General features: G+C 42.4%; 1 pseudogene; it reads left to right on the plus strand.

Moving 5' to 3' along the window:
* Positions 1-9,546: 9,546 nt before the first annotated feature.
* Positions 9,547-10,634, plus strand: LOC102502290 (actin-like; annotated as a pseudogene).
* The last annotated feature ends 350 nt before the right edge of the window (positions 10,635-10,984 follow it).

The following is a 10,984-nucleotide window of genomic DNA, read 5'->3' on the forward strand; positions in this document are numbered from 1 at the left end:
GGGGAAGGGGGTCCATGGCCGCAGAGTGCCCAGGCAGGTCCTGGCTGCAATCCGGGGGAGGAAGACCAGGGCGAGAAGCGGGAGACCGGGCCATTGTCCAGGGAGGGCGCATTTTTGTCCGGATGCTGCTGGTTGCTATAGCGAGGAGGGAAATCCAAACAGAAGGGCTCAGTTCGCTTCCCTTGGCCTGGGAGCTGCGCTCCCTCCTCTCAGCCAAAATAAAAGTGCCGCCTGGGGGCCTGGCACCCCTTCCCTGAGAGCTGACTGTGGCTCCAGGAGAGGGGCCTGGAGAACCCAACCACCCAGCAAGGGGAGGGGGTGTGCCGCTTGGCAGGGAACCGTCAAGCGGGTTAATACTGGCACGAGCGGAATGCATCTCTCTCTCTTTCTCTTTTTCCAGGCCCATTCTTTTTCTGCTCCTATTTTGTTTAGGGGAGAAAAATCCTACTACTTTCTCAAACTCAAGAGACTTCCCTTGATTGAAACCTCTTCTAGGCGGTCGCGAGTAGTAGCTATTCTGGGCTGAAGACACTGTCTGAGAGGGTCTCTGGCACAGCGCTGAAGGTGTGCAGAGGAGGAGCCACAATACCAGGGGCCAGCGTGGCCTGTTTTGAAATTACTCACAGGAAAACTTTGTTAGAACGAAGCCTAGATGCAAATATCTCACATTTAAAAGAGACTCTTATTTTGCAGTAGTTTTTTTTTTTTTAATGTCTTGCTATTCAACTTTGAAAACTGCAAGGGGAAGGTTACAATGAAGGCTCTTTGCCATTTATAATTCCTCCAACAGTACAGCTCAGATGAGTGAGGGAGAAAACAGCAATATTTAGTTAATTGTGGAAAATTCAGAAAATTTTGATCTTGTATTTTTAAAAAGGGAGAATAGAGTTTACTCTAGGTCAGTGAAATGAAGATTTGGTTTATACACCTCCAAGAGGTGGAAAGTGAGAAGTTTAAAAATTATTCTTTTGTAACTTTAAAAGCCAGTCTCTCTCTTACTCTTTCTGTTTCTCTTTTCTTGTCTTTGTCTCTTACCTGAACATTTCATGTGAAAAACTAGACAGGAAAACTTTTATTTGACCTAAGGGAGTCATTTGAAAGGCATAGTCAAAAGCGGCTCTTTACTTCTTTATTTGAAATCGATCATTTCCCTTCAAATGTCAAGTTATTTTTTAAAAGTCCACACAACTTTGTAAGAAGTCCCTTAATTTATAATGATATTCACATTTTAAAAAATGCTTGAAAGAAATCATGTTAATGAAGAGAACATTTGCAGTAATTTGGTGATAATTATCAGAATCACCACATATTCGCAGAGGCTTGAACAATACGTGTTCACAGAAAAGCAAAACACATTATTTTAATAGTCTGATATGCAAACTATGGACCATTCAATTACATGGCTTAATAATGCATACATGATGTGATCTTGTTATTGGGATGGGAAGGTTTGCGGTGAGTCACTCCTCAGACCAAGAGTGGTCTCACATTCAGTAAAATCCATTGCCATGGATCAGGAGACCCCGCCAAACTGCATTGAAGAGAATAAAAATTAATGACTGAGAATTTGAGCGTTAAATTAACATTAATTATATGACCTGCATGCTGGAAAGATTAAATTTCTTACGCCCTAATTAGATAACGTCTCCTCATACATCAAACAATTTCTATTTTCATTAATAGAGCTCAGGAATACAATGCAAAACGCAGAGGCAGTAGGGAGGGTTTTCTTTACCTGAGGTCAAAGTTGGGGCATGTTTAGCCACCATATGCACTACTTTCCTTTCCATCTTTCCTTGGTTCCTCAAGATTGAAGGTCACAGTATAGAGAATTAAGCTCACGCTGCTCCTTGCACTGGCAGTCTTAGTTGGAAAGTAGGGAACTTAGTGGGTGGTCCCCAGGTACACAGGGAGCGTCAGAGAGACCCTTTGCGGCTGCCCCCAACAAGGATGCACCACCAGTTAACATCTGGACCAGGAAAACTAAATGGCAAGATTTTTCAGGGTCGCAGAGAGGAACGCCCAGCTAAAACGCACCACGGACCCCTTTGTAGTAGAAACGTCTAAGAACAGCAAAGATGCAGCTTGTTCCAAAATGATGTGTTTGAAGCAGATTATCCTTTCGGTTTTACTTTTTTTTTGGGGGGGGGTGGGTGGAGGGCAAAAGGCAAGACAACCGTGCTCATCTCTTTCTGAAGAGGTGTATAAGAGGCTTGTCAGCCATCCCCCCCAACAGTGTCCTAACATTTCCACACCTCACACCATGCTCTGGCCACAGGCGCTCAAGCTGGCGCGGCCAGCCTCATCCTCTGCCTGGCCCGTTCTGGGGTGAAAATGGCAACAGCTTGGGGTGAAAATATCTCTTTCACTTGAAAACCTGTTGCTGATGGATAGGACATGGAGAAGAGCAGAACTGAGGCACTAGGATCTCCTCTCCCGAGGACAGAGTGTCGGTGGTGGTGCGTCCGTTCTCTCGGTTCCTAAATCGCGACTTGGAGAGTTCCAGAACTCTGAAGAAGCCAGGTTATATTTGTTTTGGAAACATGCACAAGGACTCAAATTCCTGAAATTAGGATTCAGAGTTTGCTCCGGGGTCCTCTGGCCCCAGACCTCTCACGTCTCCCTTTCTCACCTCCCCCCTTCTTCCTCGCTACGTCTTCTAAGGGACAGTAAAGAATGCGGGGGGCCTTTCGGACAGCTGCCTTGAACGCTGGCGGGGACAGGCGGAGCAAGATTAAAACCTCAAGGCGGCCGATTCTAAGTCACTCAGAATAGAGTTTTCACGTGTCAGTGTTTCTATTCAGCCACTTTCAGGCTCTGGAGCAAAGGGCAGGCTTGCGTGAGCGCGAGTTTACGCGGTGGTAAATAATGGCTTACGTGGCAGGGGAAGGCGAGCATTGGGAAAGTTAGTGAATACGATGGAGACGGAGGCTTTGCTTGAGGGTTCTGGATTTCTTAGGGCAGTCCAGAGCGCTAGGGAAGGTCTCTGCGGAGGAATTGTGGGGAGAGGGGACCAGTCTCCTCGCGGGGTACCTCTGCCAGGTCGCCCCTAGTCCTTCCGCGGTCCACCCCCTGCAAGGGCGAGTGCGGTGTGGCCGGTGCGCGCTGCCCAACGCACGCTCTCACTTGGCATCACTTGGCAGTTATTTAGCAAACTAAGTGGAATCCAATCTCAAGGTTGGCATAGACCTGAAAGTCAGCCCAGCCCTTGCCTGGGGCTGGAACATTTCCGCCTCAGTTCCGGGCGGACTCTGGAGCCGGGAGATTCTGGGGCAGGGAGGCGGGGCGGGGCTCCAAGGCCGAGGGTGGCGCCCCGCAGCATGTCCTAGGAGGGGACTTCTGGAAAGGAAAGGTGGGCGATGTTTGAAACAGCTTGAGCGATTGCTCCCTTCCTCCCTTCCTCCCTCCCGCCTTCTCTCGGATCGGGCTCCAGTCGAGTGGAGGGCGTACAAATCAGGGGCAATAAAGGTGAGCTGGGGGCGAAAACCGATAGTGCGTCCTGCCTTCTCAAACAGTACAGAAATTTCTCCCAAAAAAGTTGTGTTTCGGCGGACAAACTCTTCTCTCCGCCAAGTCCACAGAACCGGAACGTCGCGTTCCGGTGGCCAGAACTTTGCAGCCGAGCCTCTGGGGCAGCGAGAAACCGCTGCTCTTCTTCCTACAACTCCACCTTCTCTGCTCCGCAGCGCGGTAGCTTCCAAGGGTGTTTTTTTCTTGACACAGACCTGCTCTGTTCCCCCCGCCCCGCCGCGTTCCCGAGAGTGTCCTTTGCTCGAAATGGTTACTCCTTTCAGACATTGGAAAATCAATACTAGTTTAGCCTCTTCCGTGAAATGATGCACTGTCAAAATTCACAAGGAGAGGATCCACGCCGTCTAACTCTTGAGCGGGCAGAGGCATTTCTCCTGTCCCTGGAAAATTTCCATAGAAATTTACAGTGAATAATACTCATGGGCGCTCCTGGAAACAGTGATCAGCCGTTATAAGCCCTAACACACACCTTTTGTGTGTTCTCTGGTAGAGGGCGAAGAGTGGTTAAATGACTGATTAGAAGTTTGCGCCCTGGTGGGTGTTTATTCTTCCTGTTTTCTTAAACTGCATCTTGGATGGTTTCCTGTCAGTTTTCAGATGCCGTTTGCAGCACAGACAGATTTCGTATGCCTACTGCAGATTGTCTTCAAAGTTCTAAGAGCATTATGTAAGCCTCTCTCTATTTACATAAGAGCTTTAACTCAAACCTCTCAGAAAACCATTTATTACCAACGGAAACCCATCCAGAGGAGTAGCATAACCGACTTGTATCTTCATGACACTTTCAAGAACAGCAGTAGTTCATTCTTTTGGGGGAAAAAAAGTAGATGTAACAGAGAATTGGACTACTTTGCATTTTTATTCAGCTTGGTTTTATATCATTTGAATATTATTCTTAAGCTTAATTCAGGCAGTGGTGACATTTCTAGGATACACTTTTTCTTTGTGTGGTCAGCACTTACTTAGGTGGCAGAGATGGCCCAGCCTCCTTTCCTCAAGTTGTATCCCAAATGTGAGAACAAGTATATTTTAATAGAACCAATGAAGCTCTAATTTTACTAATTTCTAAATTATTAAAAGAATTCATGAATATGTGATCACTGTAATCAAAAGTCGAGCAATAATGAAATATATGGAATAAAACATTTTGTTTGTTCCCATTTTCATCCTTATCACACCTCCCTTTCCTTAGGTAACCATTGCTATTAGTTTAAATGGCTTTATTTATTTTTCCTTCTTTTTCTTTGGTCTTTCCATCTACCCATCGAACTTTTTGGAGGATATATTCTAATAATTCCTTTTAGAAAGATGGGATCTGAGGAGACTGAAAACTTAAGTTATAAGGACTTCAAAATTGGGACAGTATAAGGAAGGCCAGTATCTCGTTCTGAATCACATGAGTCACTAGCCTTAGGATATTTTTGTTCTTTTACTGCATGGCATGTGTGTGTGTGTGTGTGTGTGTGTGTGTGTGTGTGTGTGTGTGTTTAGACATTGGCACTTTCATGTCATAAGCAAAGATCAGCAAGAGTCCTACAGACTTCTTTGCTTAACTGTAAGACCAGTAGAATCTGGAAATACTTGGAGCATTCTTTAGAGTCTAAGGTTTTTCTTGATGAGCATCTTATATTTCAATGAGCATCCCTTTCCCTGCAGACCCAGGACAGATGCCATTCTGCAGTCGTATCCCTACGTGGATCTTGTTAGGATGCGACACTGGATTCCCAACATCCCTCTCACAGGATGCCATTTTAAGATGGAATTAAGTGGTGTCATGGGAAATGTTACCATGGGATATTGTGAATCAGACAGGCTGTGTCTGCTATCTTGTATTACCTGCCACCTTTCTTATTCCTTTCTAATACCCTGGCCACATAGGTTCCAAATGTGCAGTTTGGGATGTTTCAACTTAGTTAGACTCTGTCCTCTGAAGGATATTTATTTTTCCTTCTTTTTCTTTGGTCTTTCCATCTACCCATCGAACTTTTTGGAGGATATATTCTAATAATTCCTTTTAGAAAGATGGGATCTGAGGAGACTGAAAACTTAAGTTATAAGGACTTCAAAATTGGGACAGTATAAGGAAGGCCAGTATCTCGTTCTGAATCACATGAGTCACTAGCCTTAGGATATTTTTGTTCTTTTACTGCATGGCATGTGTGTGTGTGTGTGTGTGTGTGTGTGTGTGTGTGTGTGTGTTTAGACATTGGCACTTTCATGTCATAAGCAAAGATCAGCAAGAGTCCTACAGACTTCTTTGCTTAACTGTAAGACCAGTAGAATCTGGAAATACTTGGAGCATTCTTTAGAGTCTAAGGTTTTTCTTGATGAGCATCTTATATTTCAATGAGCATCCCTTTCCCTGCAGACCCAGGACAGATGCCATTCTGCAGTCGTATCCCTACGTGGATCTTGTTAGGATGCGACACTGGATTCCCAACATCCCTCTCACAGGATGCCATTTTAAGATGGAATTAAGTGGTGTCATGGGAAATGTTACCATGGGATATTGTGAATCAGACAGGCTGTGTCTGCTATCTTGTATTACCTGCCACCTTTCTTATTCCTTTCTAATACCCTGGCCACATAGGTTCCAAATGTGCAGTTTGGGATGTTTCAACTTAGTTAGACTCTGTCCTCTGAAGGACTCTTTGTTGTTACCTTTTGCCATCATTAACCTGATCATGTAGAAATTTAAAGGTGTAAAAGACTGATAAATGTTAAGAGACATTTGCCTATTTTTCCAAAGAAACTTAGAGGGTCTGTGGTATAGGCCCAAAACAATGAATCTCAGTAGTGTAATTGGAATTTAAGACTATAGTTGGCAGATGGAAAAGGTATTTTGGGAGGAGAAATTTGCAACATTCCTGAAATATAGCTACATGGCCATGAGTCACCTTCTTTGTCCTCTCTTTAAAGACCAGTTCTACCTCTGTGAATTACTCAGACTGGAAATTTTTACTGCAAAAATGGTGCGGTTGATTTTTTTTAATTGCCAGAGGGCACACATTCTTGTCAGAAAGAGAGAGAGAGAGACAGAGAAAGAGAGGGGGAGAGAGCTCCCTAGTGGGGCTTGGTCAATGTTGCAATCTTTATTCCTCCATTTTTCTGTCATGTCGGGGTTTTGGACACACATGCCTACAGACCTGGCATGTTTTTCAAGCTGCTGTGGCTGTTAGTGCACACATACACATGCCAGGACCAGAATTTGAACTGTGGTCAACCATGTGGGATCCAGCTCCTTTAACTATTAGGCTATGGGGCCAGCCATAATCTTCAATGTTAGTGTGGTGGACACAGTGATGTGCTGTCCAAATCTTTCTTCAAGGAGAGAGATACTTGTTGCCTGAGCCATTGGGTATACTGTTGGCAGTCAGACTTTGATCCGCACCAACTAATGGTCTCAGCTAAATTCTCATTTCTGTTTTATTGGTCTGTATTTCTATCTTATGCCAGTCTGTACTGCCTTGAATATTGTAGTTTTATACTGTTAAGTTTTGATTGAGAATTATGAATACCCCTTTGTTGTTGTTCTTTGCAAGATTGTTTTGAATATTCTATATTCCTTGTAATTCCAAGTGTATTTTAGGATCAAATAGATCATTTCTGAATTTTCAAAGGCAGTCAAAATTTTCATAGATATGGAGCTGAAGGTGTGGTGATTAAGGCTGAATCTCACATGGCTGACTGAGCCATTCTCAAACCAGTGGTTTGAGAAACACTCTGAGCAAATGTGTGCACATGCCCAAAATCTCAAAAGGGGAGTAAAGAAGAAGGGACTGTGGTGTGGCCATCCCACCAGGGGGTGATTTCTCTCTCCATGTCTCTCAACCTCCTTCTCTGTCAGGAGGCACCATACCCTATAGCAAAAACAACAACCAAAAAATAAAGTAAAATTCATTGGTATGATATTGAATTTGCAGGCCAATTTTATTATTACCATCTTAAGAATATTAAATGGTCTTTTAATTCATGAACACAGGATGTCTTTTAATTTATTTAGATTTTGATTAATTTCTTCTGACAATGTTCTATAGTTTTCTGTGGACAAGTCTTACACTTTGGTTAAATTTATTCTTAAATATTTTACTCTTTTTCATGCTATTGTAAATGAAATTATTTTATTTTTAAGGAATTATTTATTTAATTTTATTTATTGCTATTATTATTTTTAAATTTGCTGTAGGACACATACAGTCACCAGAGACAGATAGAGAGAAAGAGAGAGAGAAAGTGAGAAAGCAAATTTCCAGGTCCAACTGTGGTTGGTCATGTGGAAATCCAGTGCTCTAACCACAACACCACCTGCTGACTCCTGAAATTGTTTTCTTAATTTCATTTTCAGATGGCATATAGAAATGTAACTGATTTGTTTGCCTATCTTGTATAATTTTATATTCTTCAACTTTTCTGAATTAATTTATTAGCGCTCTCTCTCTCTCTCTCTTTCTCTTTCTTTTGCTGTGGTTCTTTCCTTAGGATTGTCTATATATGAGATTATATTATCTACAGACATGATTATTTTACTTCTTTCTTTCTAATATAAATGGCTTTAATTTCTTTTCTTTAGCTAACGGCTTTAGGTAGAACCTCTCATACAATGTCAAATAGAAGAGGTAAAAGTAAGTATCCTTGTCCCAGTCCTGATCTTTGGGGAAATAGTTTAGTCTTTCTTTATTAAATACATTAGCTGTGGGCTTTTCATAGATGCCCGTTATCATATTGATAAATTTCATTTGTATTTGTCTTGTTCAGTGATTTTTATCATAAGAGATTGTTGAATTTTTGTTTAATGACTTTTCTATGTGTATCAAGGTAATCATATAGTGCTTTCCCCCTTATTCTATTAATATGGTACATTGATTAATTCTTACATTGAACCAACCTTGCATTCCTGGGATAAATTTGACTCAGTCATAGTGTATATTCTTTATTTTTAAAACATCTTTCTATGCCTATTTTCTCTAATTCTATTCATTTAATAGTTAGTATAACCTTTTGTTAGTGTTAGTTGCACATGTTATCCTTCTTATATATTATTGGATTTTGTTTATCAATATTTTGTTAAGGATTTTCACATCTATATCCATAAGAGATATTACATGGTTTTCTTTTTTCATGTTGTCTTTGTCTGGCTTAGTATCAGAATAATACTGACTTCAAAGAATGAGTTTGGAAGTAGTCTCTCTTTCTATTTTTTGGAAGTGTTAACTCCTTTTTAAATATTTGGTAGAATTCACTGGTAAGTTTTCCTCATTGTTTATTTAAGGCATCTTTGCATGTTTTCAGCTTGAATGAAAGCATACATTCCCTCACTATTGTATGAAATGAATACTACCTGTGTGTGTCTATGTATATATGTGTGTTTGTGTATTTTTGTGATATGCAAAAGCTAAATTCATGTCCCATAGAGGGGCCATATAATCAGTTCTTGTATATAATTATCGGAAGATGTAATAGCTGACCCAGTAAGGTCTGCTTCTGGGTAACTTTTTCAGCTGGGCCATCAGTCTTGCCTCTAGACATCTGCACAATGACATTGGGCCATAATAGAATGTCAGCTAGAATATGAAACCAGTGGCTCTTTAGGGGAAATCAGTCAATTTATTTTACAGGTGTAGTTACTCATAAAATCAGCATCATTCAAATACTTGGCTGACTGTATGTTTGACCTTTATTTTAGATATGTGTTTATTTTTACTTTACTTTCATACCAATAGGTACTAGCTCCTAAGAGAAGTTCCTGTAAGGATTTCCTTTTGTATGTCATAGTAATTCCATCCAACTGTTTGAAGGGTATGAATTTCCCAACATGTGTAAGTAAATAATACAAATATAAACTTTGAAGCAATTTTCTATGCTGAAGAAATAATTTTGCAGAATAAATACAGCCAACAACTGCCAAGACCGTGTCCATCTGTGAGTACAAGCCTGTTGCCCTCGTGTTTCCTCTGCTGCCTATCTACACACGACACTCAGCTTGCCACGGTTGATGATATTACTGTGCTCATTGTTGACAACGGCTCTGGCATGTGCAAGGCTGGTTTCACTGGCAATGATGACTCCTGGGCCATCTTCCCTTCCATCATAGAACACCTGTGGTACCAGGGTGTGATGGTGGGCATGGGCCAGAAAGACTCCTATGAGGGAGATGAGGTCTAAAGAAAGAGGCATCCTGGCCCTGAAGTACCCCATCGAGTATGGCATTGACACCAATTGGGATGACATAAAGAAAATCTGTCATCACACCTTTTACAATGAGCTGCATGTAGCCCCTGAAGAGAGTCCTGTACTGCTGACTGAGGCCCCCCTGAATCTCAAAGCCAACCAGGAGAAGATGACCCAGATCATGTTTGAGACCTTCAACACCCCAGCCATGTATGTGGCCCTCCAGGTTGTGCTGTCCCTGTACACCTCTGGCTGTACCACTGGGGTCATGATGGATTCCAGTGATGGGGTCACCCACACTGTGCCCATCTATGAGGGGTATGGCCTCCTCCATGCCATCCTGTGTCTGGACCTAGCTTGCCAGGACCTGACAGATGACTTCATGAAGATCCTCACAAAACATGGCTACAACATCACCACCACAGCCTAGCGGGAAATCGGGTATGACATCAAGAAGTTGTGTTATGTTGCCCTAGACTTTAAGCAGGAGATGGCCACCACAGCCTCCAGCTCCTCCCTGGAAAAGAGCCATGAGTTGCCTGATGGTCAGGTGATCACCATTGGCAATGAGCAATTCTGCTGTCCTGAGGTGCTCTTCTGGCCATCTTTCTTGTGCATGGAATCTTGAGGCATCTACAAAACCACCTTCAACTCCATCATTAAGTGTGATGTGGACATTGGTAAGGATTTGTACGCCAACATAGTCCTGTCTGGGGGTACCACCATGTATCCAGGCAGTGTGGACAGAATGCAGAAAGAGATAACTGCCCTGGCACCTAGCACCGTGAAGATCGAGATCATAACTCCCTCTGAGCACAAGTACTCTGTGTGGATTGGTGGCTCCATCCTGGCCTTGCTGTCCACCTTCCAGCAGATGTGGATTAGAAGCAGGAGCACAAGTTGGCCCTTCCATCGTACATTGCAAATACTTCTAGGTGGACTGTTACTTAGTTGCATTACACCCTTTCTTGACAAAACCTAACTTGCTCAGAAAATGAGATGAGATTGGCATGGCTTTATTTATTTATTTGTTTAATTATTGTTTTGTTTTCATTTTTTTTTTTTTGGCTTGACTCAGTATTTAAAAACTGGAATGGTGAAGATGACAGCAGCTGGTTGAAGCGAACATCCCCAGAGTTCTGCAATGTGGCCGAGGACTTGGATTGTACATTGTTCTTTTTTTAAAATAATCATTACAAATATTGTAAGATGCATTGTTACAGGAAGTTCTCGCCCTCCCAGATGCTGCCCTACTTCTCCCTAAGGAGAATGGCCCAGTCCTCAA

This window comes from Tupaia chinensis, unplaced genomic scaffold, assembly GCF_000334495.1.
Source record: "Tupaia chinensis unplaced genomic scaffold, TupChi_1.0 Scaffold149168_1, whole genome shotgun sequence".
Classification (NCBI taxonomy): domain Eukaryota; kingdom Metazoa; phylum Chordata; class Mammalia; order Scandentia; family Tupaiidae; genus Tupaia; species Tupaia belangeri.